Source organism: Scyliorhinus canicula, unplaced genomic scaffold, assembly GCF_902713615.1.
Source record: "Scyliorhinus canicula unplaced genomic scaffold, sScyCan1.1, whole genome shotgun sequence".
NCBI classification, from domain to species: domain Eukaryota; kingdom Metazoa; phylum Chordata; class Chondrichthyes; order Carcharhiniformes; family Scyliorhinidae; genus Scyliorhinus; species Scyliorhinus canicula.
In genome coordinates this window covers 78,716-103,612 of record NW_024055881.1, presented here as the reverse complement: position 1 = coordinate 103,612, position 24,897 = coordinate 78,716, and the positions used below count along the sequence as shown (strand labels likewise).

The following is a 24,897-nucleotide window of genomic DNA, read 5'->3' as shown; positions in this document are numbered from 1 at the left end:
TTACTCTAAATTTATTTTTTTAAATCACTGGGTTGTGGCATGAAACCCACACAAACACGGGGAGAATGTGCAAACTTCGCACAGTCAGTGACCCAGAACTAGGTCCGAACCTGTGACCTCGGCGCTGTGAGACAGCAGTGCTAACCACTGCACCACCGTGCTGCCCTAGTCAAACACTGTCCTGGAAGGGAAGGAGTTCTTTTGCTTCCCAATTGGCCGAGGAAGGCAGTGTGTCACAGGATGGAAGTGTTGACCGATTAATGGCTGGAGGATGGCGGCAAGTCATGTGATCAAGCCTCCAGGAATACATTTAATCAAAGTTGGCGAGGAGAGAATGTTGTGAATTTCTATCCGAAACTGGTAGTGTGGTTTCTGTAAATTTACAGGATACTGGAAGTGGAGGTTTAACAGATGGGAAACACAAACCAAATGTCACATCGCGATCTGACAGAGTCACTCGATTCATCAGAACCAGAATTTCAGCAGCATCTGGTTGTGGAAGGTAAAAGGTTTGTCTGTTCTGTCTGTGAGGGAAGATTTCAGGTCTCAGTGTGACTGGAAAAGCCCTGAGATTCACGAACCCTGGTTAGACCAAACCTGGAGAACTGTGTTTAGTTCTGGGCAACAAACCTGAGGAAGGATAGAATAGCCTCAGAGGGTGTGTAGCACAGATTTATCTGAGTGATATCTGAATCCTCCGGGGTTAAATTACAAAACTAGATTACACAAACGAGTCAGAGACATGATGGCACAGAGAAGGGCATTCGGCCCATTGAATCCATGCTAGCTCTCTAGTGCAATCCAGTCAGTGCCATTCTCCTGCTCTCTCCCTGTATCCTCACAGGTTTATTTCCCTCAGATCCAATTTCCTTTTAAAATCAAATCATTCATTGTGTCTATTTTCAAACTCCCTCACAGGCAGCAAGTTTCAGGTCTTTGCCGCTGGCTGTGTGAAAACATATATCTCATATCTCCTCATTTCTCCTGTACCCGGGGTTGGGTTAAATTAAAAGGCGAGATTACACAAAAATGTCAGAGTCAGCTGGCAGCACGGTGGCGCAGTGAGTAGCATTACTGCCTAACAGCGCCAAGGTTCCAGGTTTGATCCCGGCTCTGGGTCACTGTCCATGTGGAGTTTCCACATTGTTTGCATGGGTTTTGCCTCCAAAGCCCAAAGATGTGCAGGTTAGGTGGACTGACCACGCTAAATTGCCCTTTAATTGGAAAAAATGAATTCGGTACTCTAAATCTATTTTTAAAAATTAAAAAAAACAAAAATGTCAGTCATTATGGGCAGAGAAGGGCATTCGGTCCATTGAGTCCATGCTAGCTCTCTGGTCGGCCAGGTGGTTAGCACTGTTGCTTCACAGCACCAGGGACCCAGGTTTGATTCCTGGCTTGGGTCACTGTCTGCGGTCTGTGCACGTTCTCCCCGTGTGTGTTGTGGGTTTCCTCCGGGTGCTGCGGTTTCCTTCCACAAGTCCCGAAAGACGTGCTTGTCCGGTGAATTGGACATTCTGAATTCTCGCTCTGTACCTGAACAGGTGCCGGAGTGTTACGACTTGGGGATTTTCACAGTAACGTCATTGCAGTGTTAATGTAAGCTTACATGTGACACTAATAAAGATTATTATTATCTGGAGCAATCCAGTCAGAGTCATTCTCCTGCTCTGTCTCTGTATCTTCACAGGTTTATTTCTCTCAGGTTTCTATCCAATTTTTAAAAAAATAATTTATTGTGTCTATTTCCAAACACTGTCCTTGGCAGCAAGTTTAAGGTCATTGCCACTGGCTGTGTAAAAACATTCTTCCTCATACCTCCTGGACCATTTACATGCACAGATACGGAGCAACGTAGAAAATAGGAGCAGGAGGAGACCATTTGGCCCTTCGAGCCTGCTCCACCATTCATTACGATCAGAGCTGATTAGGCTCAATAGCCGAATCCCGCTTTCCCCCCATATCCTTTGATCCCCTTCACCCTCAGTGCTGTATCTAACTACTTCTTGAAAACATGCAATGTTTTGGCCTCAATTAGTTCCCGTGGCGACAAATTCCACAGGATCCCCACTCTCTGGGTGAAGAAATGTCTCCTCATCTCTGTCCTAAATGGTCTACCCGGTATCATCAGACTGTGACCCCTATTTCTGGACACCACTATCGGGAACATCCTTCCTGAATCTACTCTGTCTCACCCTGTTTTTCTTTTAACATAAATTTAGAGTGACCAATTTTTTTTTGCAATTAAGGTGCAGTTTTAACGTGGCCAATCTACCTACTCTGCACATCTTTGGATTTGTGGGGGTGAGACCCACGCAAACACAGGGAGAATGTGCAAACTCCACAAAGACCGTGACCCGGATTGAACCCGGGTCCTCGGCGCCATGAGGCAGCAGTGCTAACCACTGAGCCACCGTGCCACCCACTTTTTATAGGTTTCTATGAGATTCCCCCTCATTCTTCTGAACTCCAGCGAATACAATCCAAAACAATTTAACCTAATCTGCACATCTTTGAACTGTGGGAGGAAACCGGAGAACCCGGAGGAAACCCACACAAACACACGGAGAAAGTGCAAACTCCACACAGTCAGGGGGAGAATTGAACCCGGGTCCCTGGTGCTGTGAGTCAGCGGTGCTAAGCACTATGCCACCCCCTGTCTTGCAACCCTCAAGAGAAAAAAAAATCCTTATCCCCATCTGAAATGGGTGACCACTCACTTTGCAACAGTGACCCCCTTGTTCCAGATTCTCCCACAAGAGAAACATCCTCTCCACATCCACCCTGTCAAGACCCCTCAGGACCTCATATCGTTCAATCCAGGTTTTACCCAAAACTTTAAATCTGTGTCCCGGCTGCTTGTACGATCAGTGAATGGAAACAGAGTTTCTTTGTCCACCCGATGGAAATCTGGCATAATGTTGTATCCCTGAACCAAATCTCCCCTCAACCTCCTTTGCTGGAACCATTCTGGTAAATCTCCTCTGCACCTTCTCCAAGAACCTTCCCACTCTTCCTGAAGAGTGGTGACCAGAGCTTTATAAAGATTCATAGAATAGAATTAGAACTGTAGAATTCCTGCAGTGCAAAAGGGGGCCATTCGTCCCAACAAGTCTGCACCGATTCTCTGAAAGGGCACCCTGCCTAGGCCCACACCCCTACCCTGTCCCTGGAACCCCATAGCCCCACCTAACCTGCACATCCCTGGACACTGAGGGGCAATTTATCAAGGCCAATCCACCTAACTTTCCCTTCTTTGGACTGTTAGAGGAAACCTGAGCACCGGGTGGAAACCCACACAGACACGGGAGAGAAAGTGCAAACTCCACACAGACAGTCACCAAGGCCAGAATTGAACCCGGGTCCCTGGCGCTGTGAGGCAGCAGTGCTAACTACCGTTCCACCAGAAGCATAGTTTTGGTATCAATATTACTGTTTATGAAGCTCAAGATCGAATTTGCTTTGCCATCAACTCTCTTAATATGTCTTGTAGATATACAAATTCCCTCTTCACCTCTTTCTCTCTCCTCCCAAAGAGGCCAGTTGCATTTTTGTGACAATTCTGCCGTTGCATGGTCACTTTTTCCCAGAACCGGCCCCACAAATGACCAAATTCATTCAGTTCAATTTCACAACCTGCTTTTGTGTTTTTCTAAAATAAATTTAGATTATCCAATTCAGTTTTTCCAATTAAGGGGCAATTTAGCGTGGCCAGTCCACCTATCCTGCACATCTTTGGGTTGTGGGGGTGAAACCGACACAAACACGGGGAGAATGTGCAAACTCCACATGGACAGTGACCCGGGGCCAGGATCGAACCTGGGACCTCGGAGCCGTGAGGCAGCAGGGCTAACACACTGTGCCACCGTGCTGCCCGCCTTTGTGTTTTTCTGGGTTCTCTCTCACTCCCTATTTTCTGTTTTAAATCAGTTTCACAGGGTGTTCGAAGGGGAGGCTTCAAAGTCCAGAAACTCAAACCAAGCATCACATCAGGATCTGACAGAGTCCTCAATTTATCATATCCTAAATATCAGCAGATTTTGATCATGGAAGGAAAAATCATCGTTCACAGTGGGGAGAAACCGTACACGTGTTGTGTGTGTGGACGAGGATTTAGTCAATCATCAGGCCTCACAAGCCACAAATTCAGTCACACAGAGGAGAAACCATGGAAATGTGGGGACTGTGCGAAAGGATTCACTTACCCATCCAACCTGGAAACTCATCGACGCAGTCACACTGGGGAGAGACCATTCACCTGTTCCAAGTGTGGGAAGGGATTCACTCAGTCATCCACCCTGCTGAGTCACCAGCGAGTTCACACTGATGAGAGACCGTTTCAATGTCCAGATTGCGGGAAGTGCTATAAACGTTCTGGGGAACTGATGTGCCATCAACGTGTTCACACTGACGAGAAACCGTTTAGGTGCTCTGACTGCGGGACTGGGTTCAGACGATCAGCTGATCTCGCTGTACATCAGCGAAGTCACACTGGGGAGAGATCGTTCACCTGCTCCGAGTGTGGGAAGGGATTCACTCACTCAACCAACCTGCTGAGTCACCAGCGAATTCACACTGGGGAGAGACCATTCACCTGCTCCAAGTGTGGGAAGGGTTTCACTGAGTCATCCACACTGCGGAAACACCAGCGAGTTCACACTGGGGAGAGACCATTCACCTGCCCCAAGTGTGGGAAGAGATTCAGTCACTCATCCAACCTGCTGATGCACCAGCGAGTTCACACTGGGGAGAGACCATTCACCTGCTTAGAGTGTGGGAAGGGATTCACTCAGTCATCCCACCTGCTGAGACACCAGATAATTCACACTGGGGAGAGGCCATTCACCTGCTCCGAGTGTGGAAAGGGATTCACTCAGTCATTCAACCTGGTGAGTCACCAGCGAGTTCATACTGGGGAGAGACCGTTCACCTGCTCCAAGTGTGGGAAGAGATTCAGTCACTCATCCAACCTGCTGAGTCACCAGCGTGTTCACACTGGGGAGAGGCCATTCACCTGCTCCAATTGTGGGAAGGGTTTCGCCACTTCATCCCACCTGGTGAGACACCAGCGAGTTCACACTGGGGAGAGACCATTCACCTGCTCCGAGTGTGGGAAGAGATTCACTCAGTCATCCAACCTGCTGAGTCACCAGCGGATTCACACTGGGGAGAGACCATTCACCTGCTTAGAGAGTGGGAAGGGATTCACTCAGTCATCCAACCTGCTGAGACACCAACGAAGCCACAAGTAACCACAGTGATTGGATTTTGCTGTTACTCACATTCAGGACTGAGCCATATTCATTTGGGTCTTTTTCTGCTGATAACAAATTCCAGCCCATTTACAGGGGCTAATATTCTGGCTAAAAATCAAATAAATTAGATTTGTGTTAAATACGCAGTGTGTTGAAACTTTATGATATCTCTGACACAAGTTAGTTTCTTTTGAAGTACTCTCGCTCTCCCCGTCTCTTCCATCCTCACCTCCAACAAGAAGTGTGAGGAGCTTGTGGAGATTCTTTGTGACTGAGATTGAGTAAATCCGATCAGCTGCCTCTGCTGCTTCCCTCCCTTCCACGAGCCCACCGGACCAAAATGTCTCTAAATTACATCCTTTCCCAAGCCCTGAACCCACATCTTTCTCTAGTTTCTCTCCCAACTTCTCTCCTGCCCTCTGAGAGCTCATCTTGTCCATGAGACCCAGCTCCTGGCCCATCGACCCTATTCCCACTGAGCTACTGATCAGCCAACTACCCTGTGTCCACGGATATTGTCAACATTTCTGTCTCTTCAGGTACTGTCCCTCGGAGAGAAGACAGACAATCCGGGAGCTTGGATGCAAGGGCGGCACGGTAGCACAGTGGGTAGCACCGTTGATTCACAGCACCTGGGACCCGGGTTCGATATCTGTCTTGGTCATTGTCTGTGCAGAGTCTGCAAGTTCTCCCCGTGTCTGCGTGGGTTTCTTTCGGGTGATCCGCTTTCCTCCCACAGTCCAAAGATGTGCAGGTTAGGTGGTTTGACTGTGCTAAATTGCCCTGAGTGTCCAAAAAGATTAGGTGGGATTGCTGGGTTGTGGGGATAGGGTGGAGGCGTGGGCTTAAGTAGAATGCTCTTTCCCAGGGCTGGTACAGACTCAATGGACTGAATATCCTCCTCCTGCACTGTAAATTCTCTGATTCTATGAGGTGAGATTGTCCTTTCTGAGCTCCAGCCAGGTGATACTAAACACTCAGGCGGGAAAGACAAAAATCTACAACGCGTTTAAAACAGCTGATTTGTTTCACCAATATCCAGGATGTTAAACTCCAGTCTCTTCGAGGTTATTTTCATCAGAAACAAACTCCAACGATCAGAGTAAAAACCTCAAAGCTCTGGTACAGATAGAGGCCATTTGGCCCATTGTGTGTGTGCTGGCTGCAGTGGAGCTATTCAGCTTAATCCTATTTTGCAGATCTCAGTCGATTGCCCTGTATGTCCCAGTCCTTCAATTGGATATCCAAGAGATTTATTTGAAAGTGATCAGGATTTCTGCCTCTGTGACCCTATCGGACAGTGAGTTCTAGACTCCTACCACTGAAATGATTTCCCCCTTCCACTCGCAATCCTCTGCTAATTACTTTAAATCTAAACCCCTTGGTTATTGATCTGTTAATGAAATAGATCCTTCTTATCCATTCTATCCGGGCCCCTCAGAATGTTAAACACCTCAGTTAATCTCTCCTCAGCGTTCTCTGTTCCGCAGAAAACCACCTCGGCCTCTCCAATCTTTCCTCATTGTTAAAATTCTCTATTTGTGTCGACATCCTGGTCAATCTCCTCTGCATTCTCTTTGGGATGAACACATCCTTCCTGTAATGTGGTGCCCAGAACTGTACTCAGTAATGCAGCTGTGGTTTAACTAGTGTTTTGGACAGCTCCAGTATAACCTCCCTGATCTTATTATAAACACAGAAAATGCTGGAAATACTCAGCAGCTCTGGCAGCATCTGTGGCGAGAGGGGTTTCAGGTCTTTCCTCCAATAGAAATTGCCGGGAATATTCCCTGCTCTAGTACTCTGTCCCCGTGAATAACAAAGAATCCTCTCTGCCTTTCCAATCACCGTATCTACCTCTCCTGTCACCTTCAGGGATCTGTGGACATGCACTCTAATGCCCCTTTGTCCCTCTCACCTCACTATCATACCATTCATATTCTTTCCCTTTGCCGTGTTTTTCCACCACAAATGTATTTATTATCCCGCGCTTCTCTGGATTGACCTGTTTGCTACTTTTCTGGCCGGCTGATCAGTCTATTGATGTCTTCCTGTAGTCATTACAGCCTTGGTTCAAACATGGACAAAAGCGCTGAATGCCAGAGGTGAGGTGAGAGTGTCTGCCCTTGACATCAAGGCAGCATTTGACCGAGTATGGCATCCAGGAGCCCCAGTTAATCTGGACTCACTGGGAATCAGGGGAAAACTCTCCGCTGGTTGGAGTCGTACCTGGCACAAAGAAAGATGGTTTTGGTGATTGGAGGCCAACCATTTCAGCTCCAGGACATAGAACATAGAACAGTACAGCACAGAACAGGCCCTTCAACCCTCGATGTTGTGCCGAGCAATGATCACCCTACTCAAACCCACGTATCCACCCTATACCGGTAACCCAACAACCCCACCCCCTCCTTAACCTTACTTTTTAGGACACTACAGGCAATTTAGGTGGCCAATCCACCTAACCCGCACATCTTTGGACTGGGAGGAAACCGGAGCACCCAGAGGAAACCCACGCACACACGGGGAAGACGTGCAGACTCCGCACATACATCATTGCAGGCATTCCTCAAGGTAGTGTCTTCGGCCCAACCATCTTCAGTTGCTTCATCAATGACCTGCCTTCATCATAAGGTCAGAAGTGGGGATGTTTGCGGATGACTGCACAGTGTTCAGAATCATTCGCCAACTCTCAGATAATGAAGCAGTCCATGTCCAAATGCAGCAAGACCTAGACAATATCCAGGCTTGGGCTGAGAAGTGGCAAGTTACATTCGTGCCACACTAGTGTCAGGCAATCACCATATCTTCCAAGAGAGGATCTAACAATCGTCCCTTGACATTGAATGATATTTACCATTGCTGAATTCCTCACAAGCAACATCCTAGGGGGTGCCATTGATCAAAACATTAACTGGATGAGCCATATTAATACTGTGGTTACCAGGAAAGGTCAAAGACTAGGAATCCTACGAAGGGTAACTCATCTGAACCCCCTCTCTCCCCCCCCCCCTCCCCTCTCAAAGCCTGTCCACCATCTGCAATGCACAAGTCAGGAGTATAATGGAATACTCTCCAGTTGCCTGGATGAGTGCAGCTCCAACAACACTCAAGAAGCTCAACAGCATCCAGGACAAAGCAGCCCGCTTGATTGCTCCCCCTTCCACAAACATTCAGACCATCTATAACCGACGAACAGTGGCAGCCATGTGTACCGTCTACAAGATGCACTGCAGTAACTCAACAATGTTCCTTATTCAGTACCTTCCAAACCCATGACCACCGCCATCTCGAAGGCCAAGAGCAGTAGATCACTGGGAACCACACCAGCTGGAGGCTCCCCTCCAAGTCACTCACCACCCCGACTGGGAAATATATCACCGTTCCTTCGCTGTCACTGGGATAAAATCCTGGAACTCTCTTCCTAACAGCACAGTGGGTGTACCTACACCTGAAGGACTGCAGTGGTTCAAGAAGGAAACTCCCCACCATGTTCTGAAGGGCATCTAGGGATGGGCAATAAATGCTGGCCTAACCAGTGAAGCCCACATCCCATAAATTAATAATAAAAGTCTGCAGCTTTCTTTCTCACTGCCAAAAAGAGGACCGTAAATGACTTAATCCCATCCCCATGTTAAAGTCTAAAGCATTGATATAGAACTCAAGAAGCATGGAATCATGTCCTGGGAAATCTAGAATCCCACTGGAAATACTCCACCAATCACAAACATACCTCTCGACCACTGCCCTTTGCTTCCTGCTGCTCCAGCTGATGTCACTTCCTGCACTTGTGATTGTTCTGGACATGAGAAGTATCCTGGTTTTCCCACGTGGAGCAGGACTGGAATCCCCAGCCAGGTCTTTAATTATTTGATTATTTGACTTAAGCAAAATAAATTTAAGATTAAAATAAATAAAGATCCATCAGCTTCTCACCAATCAGTTTCTTCCATTGAGCTGAAGTCACCTTTTATCCGGAATTAACTGAAATGTTTTGATAATTTTTAAAAAAAATAAATTTAAAGTATCCAATTCTTTTTTTTTTAATTAAGGGACAATTTAGCATGACCAATTCACCGACCCTGCTCATCTTTGGGTTGTAGGGGTAAGACACACGCAAACACAGGGAGAATGTGCAAACTCCACTCGGACAGTGATCCTGGGCAGGGAACGAAACCAGGTCCTCAGCGCCTTCAGGCAGCAGTGCTAACCAGTGTGCCACAATGCCACCCGTTTTTGTTAATTGTTAATATCTAAACCTCTCAAATGATTAATTCACTAAAAATTCAGACGTCTTTACTCTTACAATGCCAACTTCATCTTTATTCCCTGGATTTGATTAACGGACCGCAAACTGTAATTCTATGAACGATGATCAGATTATTTCAGTTTTGTGATAATTAATGAATCGTCTCACTTTATAATTGATGAATGCAGTGACCAGGATGTGCTCCCCACAGGACTGGGATGCCCTGTCATTGCCACAGGACTGGGATGGCCTGTCATTGCCACAGGACTGGGATGCCCTGTCATTGCCAAGGGACTGGGATGCCCTGTCATTGCCACAGGACTGGGATGGCCTGTCATTGCCAAGGGACTGGGATGCCCTGTCATTGCCACAGGACTGGGATGCCCTGTCATTGCCAAGGGACTGGGATGCCCTGTCATTGCCACAGGACTGGGATGCCCTGTCATTGCCAAGGGACTGGGATGCCCTGTCATTGCCACAGGACTGGGATGGCCTGTCATTGCCAAGGGACTGGGATGCCCTGTCATTGCCAAGGGACTGGGATGCCCTGTCATTGCCAAGGGACTGGGATGGCCTGTCATTGCCACAGGACTGGGATGGCCTGTCATTGCCACAGGACTGGGATGGCCTGTCATTGCCAAGGGACTGGGATGCCCTGTCATTGCCACAGGACTGGGATGCCCTGTCATTGCGACAGGACTGAGATGCCCTGTCATTGCCACAGGACTGGGATGGCCTGTCATTGCCAAGGGACTGGGATGGCCTGTCATTGCCACAGGACTGGGATGCCCTGTCATTGCCACAGGACTGGGATGCCCTGTCATTGCCACAGGACTGGGATGCCCTGTCATTGCCAAGAGACTGGGATGCCCTGTCATTGCCACAGGACTGGGATGCCCTGTCATTGCCACAGGACTGGGATGGCCTGTCATTGCCACAGGACTGGGATGGCCTGTCATTGCCACAGGACTGGGATGCCCTGTCATTGCCAAGGGACTGGGATGCCCTGTCATTGCCACAGGACTGGGATGCCCTGTCATTGCCACAGGACTGGGATTCCCTGTCATTGCCACAGGACTGGGATGCCCTGTCATTGCCACAGGACTGAGATGGCCTGTTATTGCCACAGGACTGGGATGGCCTGTCATTGCCACAGGACTGGGATGCCCTGTCATTGCCACAGGACTGGGATGGCCTGTCATTGCCACAGGACTGGGATGGCCTGTCATTGCCACAGGACTGGGATGGCCTGTCATTGCCACAGGACTGGGATACCCTGTCATTGCCACAGGACTGAGATGCCCTGTCATTGCCACAGGACTGGGATGGCCTGTCATTGCCTTTATTTATTCCATTATTAACTGACTGAAGCAACAATAAATTGGAGGTTAAAATAAATAAAGATTCATCAGCCACTCACCAATCAGCTCGTTCCATTTCCCTGAAGTCACATTTATTTATAATCTAATAATCTAGGAATTAACTGAAATGATTTTCTTCATTCTTATTACCTAAACAGATTGGATTTTAACTTACTGAAGAATTCAGACTTTTTCACTGCTCCAATCACTTGTCATTCAGCTTCAACTTTATCCTCTTGATTTGATCAACAGAACACTAACTGCAATTATATAAATAATCACATTGATTCAGGTTTATACTAATTAATGAATCATGACTTATAGTTCATTAATGCAGTGACCAGAATGCTTCTCGCATAATCTCCTTGCTCTTATATTCCAGGCCTCATCCAAGAAAGGATTCTTGGCTGCCTGATCAATCTATCCAGCTACCTGTGGATAGGGACTCCAATGCCTCTCTGTTGCTCTATGTTCTCAGTATCATTCTATTTATAGTTCATTCCCTTGTCTTGTTTTCACTCTGAAATTCATTATCTCTCAATGTTTGCAGCACAGCAGTTAACACTGTTCACAGCGCCAGGGTCCCAGGTTCGATTCCCAGCTTCGGTCACTGGTCTGTGCGGAGTCTGCATATTCTCTCTGTAGCTGTCTGGGTTTCCTCCAGGTGCTCCAGTTTCCTCCCATAATTCCTGAAAGACATGCTTGTGAGGTGAATTGGACATTCTGAACTCTCCATCTGTGTACCTGAACAGGCACCAGAATGTGGCGACTAGGGGATTTTCACAGTCACTTCATTGCACTGTTGACGTTAGCCTACTTATGACAATAATAAAGATTATTATTAAATTGAATTCCGGGGCGGCAGGTTGGCGCATTGGGGTATGTGGAACATTCCTTGTTCCAGGCCTACCCGGGTCCCCTCCCATAACCCCTTTACCGGTACATTGATGACTATTTTGGTGCTGATTTATGCTGTCGTCCGGAACTGGAAAAATTCATCAACTTTGCTTCCAGTTTCCACCGCTTCATCACTTTCAACTGGTCCATCTTAGACTCCTCCCCTCCCTTCCCTTCCTTGACCTTGCTAGCTCCATTTCTGGCAATAGACTATCTACTAATATCTATTACAATCCCACTGACTCCCACAGCTATCTTCGCACCCTACACCCTGTAAGGACTCCCTCCCTTTCTCTCAGCTCCTCCGCCTCTGTCGCATTTGTTCCGATGATGCCACTTACCAAAGTGGTGCTTCAAATGTGTTCCTTCTTCCTCAACCATGATTCATCACCTACAGCTGTAGTCAGGGCCCTCAACAGTGCACGGTCCATCTCCCACACCACTACCCTCACACCGTCCCCTCCCTCCAAGAACAAGGATAGAATCCCCCTCATTCTCACATTTCACCCCACCAGCCTCCGTATACAAAGCATAATCCTCTGCCATTTTCACCAACTTCAACATGATGTCACTACCAAACACGTATTCCCTTCACTCCCTCTGTCAGCATTCCACAAAGACCATTCCCTCCAAGATAATCTAGTCCACTGCTCCACAATACCCAACACCTCTCCCATCACCTATGGCACCTTCCCATGCAATCGCAGAAGATGCAACACCTGCCCTTTTACCTCTTCCATGCTTAACATCCCAGGCCCAAAACATTAATTCCAGGTTTAAGCAGCGTTTCACATGCACCTCTTTCAATTTGGTCTATTGCATTCACTGCTCCCAATGTGGTCTCCTCTATGTCAGAGAGACCAAATGTAGATCTTCGGTCTGTGCGCATTCAGGTCCCTGACCTTTCCGTTGATTGCCATTTTAACACAAGACCGTGTTCCCATGCCCACATGCCTGTCCTTGGCCTGCTGCAATGTTCCAGTGAAGCTCAAAGCAAACTGGAGGAACAGCATCTCATCTTCCGGTTGGGCACGCTACAGCCTTCCGGTCTCAACATTGAATTCAACAACTTCAGATGATTAGCTCGAGCCCACCTTGACCCCTTTATTTTTATTCCATTTCATTTGAACTGTCTTTTACCTTTTATTTCTTTGTCTTTCTTTACATATATTTCCCCCCACTCTGTCTCACTACCTGATCCCCCCTTTCCCGCTGTTACCAGACTCCTAAACGACCCTCTTATGGACTGACCTCAGTAACACTACACCCCTGTATGCTTCATCCGATGCCGGTGTTTATGTAGTTACATTGTGTACCTTATGTTACCGGATTATGTATTTTCTTTTCATGTACTTAATGATCTGTTGAGCTGCTCGCAGAAAAATACTTTTCACTGTACTTCGGTACACGTGACAATATACCTGACTAACCTTTTGGACACTAAGGGGTAATTTAGCATAACCAATCCACCTAACCTGCACATTTTAGCTCTCTTTTCCCTTGGTTTCTGTGGCTATGACTAATCTTTCATTCGCTCACCCTACAGTATAAGTATCTCCCACTTTCAACGACTTTTAGCTTTGACAAAGGAGCATCTGGGCTCTTTTTTCTCCTTACAGATGCTGCCAGACCTGCTGAGATTTTCCAACATTTTCTCTTTTAGTTTCAGATTCCAGCATCCGCAGCAATTTGCTTTTGCAAATCACTTTGGGAAATAGAACATTACACAACACCCATTTGCACGAATTTGTGTTTTATTTCAACTAGGTAACAAAATATATTTTCTACTGCCTATTTGGAGTTTCAACGGTGCTGTTATTACCCAACATACCCAGCGTTTGTGAATCTGCCCTGATCACTCCCCAGGAGCCCAGTACGCAGGCGCAGTGTTGTATATAGAGCATGCGCAGTTTCACTTTGCTCGGAGTCCTGCGAGCACATGAGGCTTTTTTCGGCAGGTGAGGGTCGCTGGGGCGGAGGGAGGAATTGAGTCGGGAATTGGGGTGGACAGCGAGCGGAGGCTTCATAAACACCTGGTGCAGGTTGCAAGCCCCGACAAGAGCCTGCCGGTCCCCTGCTTTCTGTTCCAGGGCGTTTTCCCGGGAACAGGCCCGGGTTAATTGCCGCCATCTTGTTTGGGCGGGCAGCGAAGCGCATGCGCGGATTCGGCCGGACGAGTGGGCGGGGCCTCAGGTTCCCAGTGACCCGGATGGTGACAACAATCCAAACGAAACAGCTGGAGGACATTCCACGGAGCTGACTGGGTGGGAGGAGGTCTGAAGGTTCAAATTAGAGCAAAATACTGCGGATGCTGGAAATCGGAAGTAAAGACATAAAATGTGGATAAATGTTCAGGTGTGTCAGCTTCTGTGGAGAGAAACAATTAATGTTTCGGATCGAAATGATCACAGCTGCAGGGACTGAGTATGCAGAGGGGAGGTTGGGGAAAGTAGATTGTTAGTGAGCAGGGGTAGTTGGAGTGAGTGGGGAAGGAGGTCTGAAGAGAGGAACCTGAGTGAGATGGGGGGGGGGGGGGGTTGAGAGAGGGGCTTCTGACTGAGTTGGGGGAGGAGGTTTGATGAGAGTGACCTGAGTGGGCAATGGTAGTTAGGCTTCTGTCTGTCAAGGGACGGGATATTGACAGAGTTTTTGTGTTTATATGTTGGGAACCCGCATGGAGTGTCTGGGAGCAGCCTAAGGTCCAAGAGAGCTCTGTGCACACTGTTGGTGGGGAGAACAGGCAGAGTGTAAGTCAAATATTTTATATCTGGAATGTTGCAAGGGCATATTTTTGGTTTTGGACAACTCTTGGGCCTCCTCCACCATGTAAATGGTGTACACTTGATACCCCTGATAAACCCACATGTCTCCAGTTTCCACAATCTTCACTCTCAACAGGTTTCACCCTTCCCCCATCAATGGTTTTGTCATCAACATCTCCCACCATACCCCCCCCCCCCCCCCACCACCATACCCTCGCCCCTCACAAGATGTCCCCTTTTCTCCAGTGGATTTGGTCACTCCTGGTGTTGGGTGAACAGGTATTAGTGTGAATCTGCATACAAGCAGCAGATTTTGACATGACCTTGTGTGGAGTTGAATCTGAGAGGTTGGCAAGGGGATAATTAGAGTCGTCAAGGTTTGAGGTGACAAAGGAATGAATGAATTTCAGTAGCAGATGTGATGAGGCAGCAGCAACTCTGGACAAGGTTACTGAGTTGGAAATAGACAGTCTTTGCGATGTGTCATCAAAAAAACAGTTTGGGATGAAATTTGAGAACCAGATTATGAACAGATTGGTTCAGCCTCAAAGTGTTGCAATAGAGATAGTAGCTAGGGAATGGGATATGTAACAGAAACTGAAGATGGTTGCTTTCCTCGTCCTGATATTTAGATGGAGAACATTTCTGCTTATCCAGTAATGAGTCAGATAATTTGGGATGTTTCCGGATTTGGAGGGACACTTGGAGATGATAGTGGAGGTTAAGGGTTTTGGACGTCACATGAAAGCTCTGGTCGAGTTTTAGATAAAATCCTCTCCTTCAAGCCTTCCCACCTCCTTCTTCCTCTCTCCCCCAGATTGGGGGGTGTAGGCCCAGATCAGGTGGCAGCTTCCCTTCCCGAAAGGACATTGGTGAACCAGTTGTTTTTTATGACAATTCAGCAGTTTTCATGGTCACATTTCCTAGTGTCAGTCCCACAAATGACCAGATTCATCCAACTCCATTTCACAAGCTGCCTTTGTGTTTATCACTCTCTTTTTCTCCTCTTTGAATTCATTTTTCAGGATATTGGAAGGGTAATTTGTCAATATCACATCAGGATGTAACAGTCACTCGACTCATCAGAGCCAAAACATCAGCTTTTGAACATGGAATCAAAAAAAAACACTCACAAGAGGGAGAAAGTGTTTCCGTGTTCTGTGTGTGGACGAAGCTTCAGCCAATCATCAAACTTGTCAAAACACAAGTGCTGTCCCATGGGGGAGAAACCGTGGAAATGTGGAGATTGTGGGAAGGGATTCAATTGTCCGTCTGAGCTGCGTATTCATCAACGCAGTCACACTGGGGAGACCATTCACCTGTTCTGTGTGTGAGAAAGGATTCACTAAATCATCTGACCTTCTGAGACACCAGCGAATTCACACTGGGGAGAGACCGTTCACCTGCTCTGTGTGTCGGAAAGGCTTCACAACTTCGTACCACCTCCTGAAACACTATCGTTCCCACAGTGAGGGGAGAAATGGGGAGAACGTGTTTCCGTGTTCTGTGTGTGGACGATGCTTCAGCCGAAAAGCAAACCTGTCAAAACACAAATGCTGTCCCAGCGGCAAGAAACCGTGGAAATGTGGAGATTGTGGGAAGGGATTCAATTACTCGTCTGAGCTGCGTATTCATCAATACAGTCACACCGGGAAGAAACCATTCCCCTGCTCTGTGTGTGGGAAAGGATTCAACAAACCATCTGACCTTCTGAGACACCAGCGAGTTCACACTGGGGAGAGACCGTTCACCTGCTCTGTGTGTGGGAAAGGCTTCACAACCTCATATGGCCTCCTGTCCCACCATCGTATCCACAGTGAGGAGAGACCTTTCCAATGTTCTGACTGTGAGAAAAACTATAAAAGGAAAACAGGTCTGTTGAGCCATAAACTCACTCACACCGGGGAGAAACCGTTCACCTGCTCTGCTTGTGGGAAAGGATTTGCCCGTTCATCCGAGCTCCTGACACACCAACTTGTTCATACTGATCAGAGGCCGTTTAAATATCCTGACTGTGAGAAGAGCTTTAAAAGCCGGAAGGATCAGCTGACACATGAACACACTCACACCAGGGAGAGATCTTTCATCTGTTCTTTCTGTGGGAAAAGTTTTACTTGGAAGTCCAACCTACTTAAGCACCAGCGGATTCACACTGGGGAGAGGCCATTCATCTGCTCAGTGTGTGGGAAGGCATTCATTCAGTCATCCCACAGGCTGAGACACCAGCTATTTCACAAGTGACTGAAGGGATTGGATTTGGATTCTGCTGTTAATCACATCCGGACCGAACCATCTTCACACTGACAGCTGGAGTTTGTTGCTGCTGATATTAATAAGCCTGAAAACTGGGGTGTGTATTGATGTTCTGTATAAATATTGATTAAATCAGCTTTGATTCAGACACTGTGTTTTGAATATTTGGTTTCCTCAATGATGAGAGGAGACTGATTGATCTGCTGACTGGGACATTATTTTGATCTTTTCTTACTCTGAATTATTTCTGTTCTCTGGTTCACCTTCTCCCAGATCAAACACTGAGCTTTCATCAATCCTATCAATCTGTTGGAGACATTGGGCGGTTGGTGAGTTTCACCTGATGTTGGTGTCAGTTGCCCTCGGAAGATTTCCCAGTTTTCTGAAATTCCAGTGTGGTTGTGTGTTGATGTAATGACCGGAGTTTCAGTTCCAATGCTGATGATGGAGGGCCTGTGCTGCCAGAACCACAGAATGATTACAGTTCAGGAGGAGGCCATTCAGCCCATCGAGCCTGCACTGCTCACTGAAAGAACATTCTACCTAATCCTACTCCCCTGCCTTATCCCTGTAACCTTGCACATTCTTTCTTTGCAGATAATAATCCAATTCCCTTTTAAATACATTGATTGAAGCTCCATCTCCATCTTAATATGTTCATTCCAGACTCTATCCACCATCTGGGTGAAAACATTTTTTAGCCTCCCATCACTTCTGCTCCTTTTGCTAATTATTTTAAATCTGTGCTCTCTAGTTCTTGATGTACTCCTGAGGGGAAATAGCTTTTCATTATTTACCCTGTCCAAACCCCTCAGGATCTTGATTACCTCTACAAGTCTCCTATCAGCCTTCTTTTCTCCAAGGAAAACAGACTCAGCCTCTCCTCATAGCTCCAGTTATTTATCCCTGGAATCATTCTTGTAAATCTTCTCTGGACTCTGCACTCCAATGCCTTCACATCCTTCCTCAAGTTTAAAAAAAATAATTTCATTGGGATGTGGTGTCGCTGGCTGGGCATTTACTGCCCATCATTGATTGCCCTTGAACTGAGTGGTTTGCTCAGCCATTTCAGAGGGCATTTTCAGAGTCAACCACTTTGCTGTGGGTCTGGTGACACATGAAGGCCACACCAGGTAAAGGCAGGAGATTTCCTTCCCTAAAGGACAAGAGTGAATCTGATGAGATTTTATTGCATTATTTTATTGCTTTTTTCATAAATTTAGAGTACCCAATTCATTTTTGCCAATTAAGGGGCAATTTAGGGTGGCCAATCTACCTAACCTGCACATCTTTGTGTGGGGGCGAAACCCACGTAAACACGGGGAGAATGTGCAAACTCCACACGAACAGTAACCCAGAGCCGGGATTGAACCTGGGACCTTGGCACCGTGAGGCAGCAGTGCTGCCCCCAGATGGGTTTTTCTGACAATAGATGATGGTTTCATGGTCATCATTGGACTTTTAATTCAAGATTTTAAAATATTGAATTCACAATCCACTATTCTAAATACTAAGAAGTTAATTTCTGGACTAAAGAATTGTGAGTTCTTCGAAGATGTAACAAGCAAAGTGGATAATGGGGATCCTGGAGATGTAGTATATCTGGACTTCCGGAAGGCGTTGGATAAGTTGCCACACAAAAGGTTAATTGACAAGGTGAGATCACATGGGATTAGGGGTAATTTATTAGCTTAGATAGAAGACTGGCTGACCGACAGGAGACAGAGAGTCAGGATAAATGGTTCTTTTTCTGGATGGCAAGATGTAACTAGTGGGGTGCCACAGGGTTCAGTCCTTGGGCCCCAGCTATTTACAATCTATATTAACTACTTGGATACAGGGATAGGAGGTTCTATAGCCAAATTTGTAGATCACACTGCGCAAGCTTCACTCAAGCCCAGTCCCGCCCCCTCATTCACACTGATTGGTTGGAGGACCCCTGACTCCCCACAGGTCCTCCGTGCCAACCTATTCTTTACCTATTGGTCAGTGCTGCCGTCAATCATTTCGCGCATTGTGAGGTGTCAGGTGAGAGGTCTGTCGGGGGGCGGGGTTTACAAACCCCAGTGCGGCCCCAGAGCCGAACAATGAACATTCTCCACTTTTACTGTCCGTCACTTCCGGCTTCTCTCCATAAACAACATCATAGAGACCAGGGGAGGGAGACACTGACCCAGTGACAATGTCACTGCATTAGTGGGCAAGTCTAATGTAACCTCTCCTGTTCCCAAAGGCAGAAACTAGAAACCTAGTTAGTTTAAAAACTGTTGTTGGGAAACTTGGAATCCATTAATGAAAAAATGAAAATCGCTTATTGTCATAAGGTGGTATAGGGTGGATATGTGGGCTTGAGTAGGGTGATCATGGCTCGGCACAACATCGAGGGCTGAAGGGCCTGTTCTGTGCTGTACTGTTCTATGTTCTATGTAAATGAAGTTACTGTGAAAAACCCCTAGTCGCCACATTGCGGCGCCTGTTTGGGAAGGCTGTAACAGGAATCGAACCGTGCTGCTGGCCTGCTTTCAAAGCCAGCGATTTAGCCCTGTGAAAAACAGCCCCGCATTAGTGAGGATGTAGCAACTGGACATTCGTAAAGTCAAAATGCATCAGAGTCAGTGGAAAAGTCTAATGTAATCCCCCCCCACTGGTTAATGATTTGCCGCACACAGCCACTGGTTAATGATTTGCCGCACACAGAGCCACTGTGTATTGATTTCCCGCTCTAATTGACTTTCATGAATGGAGGCGGATATAATATATGTCCCCACAGGCCAATTTGAAAGGCAGGCCGGCTTTGGGGGCTTCCTTGATGGGTGGTTTGCAGCTAGGACCCCATCGGCCCTGGTCCCTGTGGGAAGGGCGGAGGGCTGGTCCCGACGGTGCTCCTTTTCCGGGGAAACGGTTCAGATTCGCTCCCTTACTCTTTGGCGGGCAGGGAGCACCCTTTCCCAGGGACACGGTTCGGATTCACTTCCTTACTCTCTGGAGGGAGAGGGTGCTTCTTTCCCGGGGAACATATTTCAGATTCACTCCCTTACACTCTGGCGGGAGAGGGTGCTCCTTTCCTGGGGACACATTTCAGATTCACTCCCTTACTCTCTGGCGGGAGAGGGTGCTCCTTTCCCGGGGAAACATTTCAGATTCACTCCCTTACACTCTGGAGGGGAGGGGGTGCTCCTTTCCCGGGGACACGATTCAGATCCAGTCCCTTGGACTCTGGTGAACTCTCTCAATTAACAACAGGGAGGTGACTTTTTAGAAATGAATCCATGGACTATAAAGCAATGTGGATGTTGCAGAATTAAAGTCTCTGAATGGGAAGTGGGTGTAATTCTGGATTTAATAATCCTGGAATAAATGTGTTTCAGACTGAAATGTGAGGCTGGAATGAAATGGAGTTTCTGCTGCTGTTGTTAGCACTGTTGGATTGCTGTGTGTGTGAGCCTGGGGACAGGAGAGAGAGGGAGAGGGACGGAAAGCAGCAGTTGAAAAAAAAATGAAAATCGCTTATTGTCATGAGTAGGCTTCAATGAAGTTACTGTGAAAAGCCCCTAGTCGCCACATTCCGGCACCTGTCCGGGGAGGCTGGTACAGTTCCCCTTGTACAAAGGGTCAGTCACAAGGGGACACACATTCATGCTGAGGGGCAGGGGATTTAGAAGGTTTTGAGGAAAGTGAGGAAAGAGGGTGGTGACGGTCTGGAATACACTGCCTGGAAGGATGGTAGAAGCGGGTTGCCTCACATCCTTTAAAAAAGTTCCTGGTGAATAGTTGGCACGCCATAACATTCAAGGCTATGGCCAAATGTTGGCAAAGGGATTAGGTAGGTAGGTCGTGTTTTTCATGTGTCAGTGCAGACTTGAAGGGCCCCAAGGGCCTCTTCTGCACTGTTGCTGATGAAACAAATTTAAGTGGCATTGCAGACAGCCAGATGATGGCATTAAATTGCAAGGAGATATTGACAGATTAAGTAAATGGGCAAATTTGTGACAGATCAAATTGAATGTAAGCAATTCTGGACCAAAAAAGGATAGAGCAGTGTATTTTCTAAATGGAAAGAGGTTTGGTACAGTGGATGTTCAAAGAGACTTGGGGTACAGGTGCACAGATCCTTAAAATGTCACAATCAAGTCCAGAACATAATTAAAAAGGCGAAAGCCATTCATATCTAGAGGATTTCAGTATAAAGACTGCAGTTATACAAAACCCTGGTAAGACCCCACTTGGAGAACTGTGAGCAGTTCTGGGCACCACACCTTCGGGAGGATATTTTGGCCTTGGAGGGAGTGCAACTAAGGTTTACTAAAACGGCACCCCACAATACACTGACTACGGGGGGGGGTTACGTGACAAGGAGAGATTACACAAATTAGGCCTGTTTTCGCTAGAATTTAGAAGGTTAAGGTGTGATCTGATTGAAGTATTTAAGATATTAACAGGGAAAGACAGGGTTGATGAAGATAAACTATTTCCACTGATTGGCGATTCGAAAACTAGGGGTCATTGTCTAAAAATCAGGGCTGGACCGTTCAGGAGATGTTCGGAAGAACTTCTTCACACACAGGGTGGGAGAGGTTTGGAACTCTCTCCCACAAACAGCAGGTGAAGCTGGATCACTTGTTAAGTTTATATCTGAAATAGATAGATTTTTGTTGAGCAAAGATACAAAGGAATATGGAGTTAGGTCACAGATCAGCCATGATCTCACTAAATGGCAGGACAGATTTGAGGGGCTGAATGGCCTACTCCTGTCCCAATGTGTATTTCTGTGATTCTGTGAAATTCAGACAACACCATGACAGGGAAAGAGTCCGGATTAGAACCTGAGTTAGTCTGAGCTGCAAACCATCCCTCCAGATCCTTGCCCTTCATGGATTTAGTGAAGATCAAGGCAATAGTTGGGGCAGCACGGTAGCATTGTGGATAGCACAATCGCTTCACAGCTCCAGGGTCTCAGGTTCGATTCCGGCTTGGGTCACTGTCTGTGCGGAGTCTGCATATCCTCCCCGTGCGTGCGTGGGTTTCCTCCGGGTGCTCCGGTTTCCTCCCACATTCCAAAGATGTGCAGGTTAGGTGGATTGGTCATGATAAATTGCCCTTAGTGTCCAAAATTGCCCTTAGTGTTGGGTGGGGTTATTGGGTTATGGGGATATGGTGGAGGTGTTGACCTTGGGTAGGATGCTCTTTCCAAGAGCTGGTGCAGACTCGATGGGCCGAATGGCCTCCTTCTGCACTGTAAATTCTATGATCTATTGAAAGACTTGACGGAGTTGTTGGATACCGTTTTTCGGGTTGCAGGATAAAGCCTGACGGAATTCACTCTCCACAGCCTTGAACTGCCTTTGAACTTCATCGATGCCTTGACGCTTTGTTTATGTTGCTGCCGAAAAGTCCTGAATCCTCCCCCTCTCCGGGGGCCAGGTGCCACCTCACCGTACCCATCTCCAGAATCTTCTTTCAGATTGTGGAAGCGAATGATAACAGGCCTGGGATAAAAACTATCCCTCAGCCTCAGAGACAGGATATGATGCACACTTTCTAATTTTAAACTCCCAGGCTTCAATTATCCCATTGAATGGTTCAGGTTGGATGGGCCGAATGGCTGACTGCAGCTCATATTTTTTATGACCTCCTAGACAGGAAGCAGTGAGCTGAGCTTGGATCTGTCAATCAGCCTGAATCAGCACCTTCAGGGGAATAGGGAGGGTGAATATTAGATACAGCAGAGTGAGAATGGAGGGAGAGTGTGTGGGGTGGAGATTTCCAGCTTTCGGGGAATAAGAGAGAGGAAACAAATGTTCCATTTATTGAGAATTATTGTTCTGAGTTTCTATCCTGTACTGACAGTGATGAATTTTGTAATTTTTTTTTACAGAATATTCAATGAGGAGGAATTACAGACAGAAATCTCAACAGTCAAGTCTCAATTTGACAGTCACTCGATTCCTTAGAACCAGATTATCATTGGCCTTTGAGTTGATAAGATGAAACATTTACCCAAATTGTCGGCTTCTTAACATTTCAAACATTAGTGCGACTGGAAAAGCACCAAGACCCACACAACACACACCCCAGTGGGAGTGTTCCAGTGAACTGACTGTGGAAAGAGCTTTGACCAGTTACACAGCCTGAAAAACAACATTCAGAGCGGGGAGGGACCTTACCCGTGTTGTGTCTGTGGACGAGGCTTCAACTGATTGGGAGACCCAAAAAAATGGAGAAACCATGGAAATGTGGGGACTGTGGGAAGGGATTCAGTTTCCCATCTCAGCTGGAGACTCATCGACGCAGTCACACTGGGGAGAGACCATTCACCTGCTCCAAGTGTGGGAAGGGATTCACTCAGTTCTCCAGCCTGCAGACACACCAGCGAGCCCACGCTGGGGAGACGCTATTCACCTGCCCTCTGTGTGGAAAAAGATTCACTGATTCATCCTCCCTGCGGACACACCAACGAGTTCACACTGGGGAGAGGCCATTCACCCCTCAATGTGAGACGGGATTGCATGTTGGACCACACCTGCTGTGACACCAACAATTTCACAATTGATTACAGGGGTTGGATTCTGCTGTTATTGTTTCTGCTCTACAGCCAGGACTGCATTTTGTTCATTCTGACAGGTGGTCAGTGGGGATGGTCGGAGGGTTTCTTTCTGCTGGACTGGCCGGTCTCACCACTTTGCCTCCAGTGGGCTGATGCTCTTTGAGCCTTGTTGCTAATACCTGGCTTCAAATTGCACAAGGATCTCAGAGTGAAAGGGTGTTTGGAAGTTGAAGATATTTAGTTCCCATTTCTGTTTGGAAACCCCCCCCTCCCAAGCAATGATGCCATGGAGATGGGCCCTGGTGGTTACATGGTTCTTTTGTTTAATTTATCTGGGTGTTCCTCACAGAAGGAAACTATCAGGGTATGAGGGGCAAGTTGTCTGAGGTCGACTGGGAAACTGATTGGTACAGGGAATACCTAATATTTAAGGAATTATTACATATTTATCAGGGGGTCGGTTAGCTCAGTTGGCTGGACGGCTGGTTTGTGATGCAGAGCGAGGCCAACAGTGAGGATTCAACACCTGTACTGGCTGGGTTTATTCATGAAGGCCCGGCCTTCTTTTTTTTTTTTTTTTTTTATAAATTTAGAATATCCAATTCATTTTTTCCAATTAAGGGGCAATTTAACGTGGCCAATCCACCTAACCTGCACATCTTTGGGTTGTGGGGGTGAAACCCACGCAGACACGGGGAGAATGTGCAAACTCCTCACAGACAGTGACCCAGGGCCGGGATCCGAACCCGGGTCCTCAGCGCCGTAGGCAGCAATGCTAACCACTGTGCCACCGTGCCGCCTGGCCCGGCCTTCTGAACCAGGCCCCTCGCCTGAGGTGTGCTGACCCTCGGGTTAAATTACCCCCAGTCAGCTCTCTCTCTGTCAAAGGGGAGAGCAGCCTATGGTCCTCTGGGATTTTTGCAACTTGTATTTCACATATATACAACAAATATAGATTCCTTTAAGGAACAAACATCCAACAGGAAAAGTAATGTAACCGTGGCGAACAAGAAAAGTTAAAGATTCCATGAGAGCCATTAGAATTCTGCAAAGGAGGACCAAGAAACTGATGCGAGCAAACTGGCGAGAAACATAAAAACCAACTGGAAAAGCTTCTACAGGAATGTGAAAAGGAAAAGATTAGCAAAGACCAATGTGGGTCCATTCCAGGCAGAGACAGGAAAGTTTATAATGGGGAGCAGAGAAACTAAACAATGTGTGTCTGTCTTCACAGAGGAAGATACAGAAATAGTCCCCAAAACACCAGAGAACCAAGGGACTGGCAGAGATTAGTAGTGGTGAAAAAGTAGCACTGGAAAAATTAATGGGGTTGGAAGTGAATAAATCCCCAGAAGCTGATGATCTACGTCCCAAAGTGCTGAACGAGGTGACTGTCGAGATCTCTATTCCTCATTCTAAATTCTCCTGACTCTATCTGGAATGGACAAACCTTTGAGGGAAACATAAGAACTAAGAGCAGGAGTAGGCCATCTGGCCCCTCGAGCCTGCTCCGCCATTCAATGAGATCATGGCTGATCTTTTGTGGACTCAGCTCCACTTTCCGGCCCGAACACCA

General features: G+C 47.1%; 1 pseudogene; it reads left to right on the top strand.

Moving 5' to 3' along the window:
- The first annotated feature begins 472 nt into the window (after positions 1–472).
- On the top strand, positions 473–23,417 carry LOC119961256 (annotated as a pseudogene).
- Positions 23,418–24,897: the final 1,480 nt, after the last annotated feature.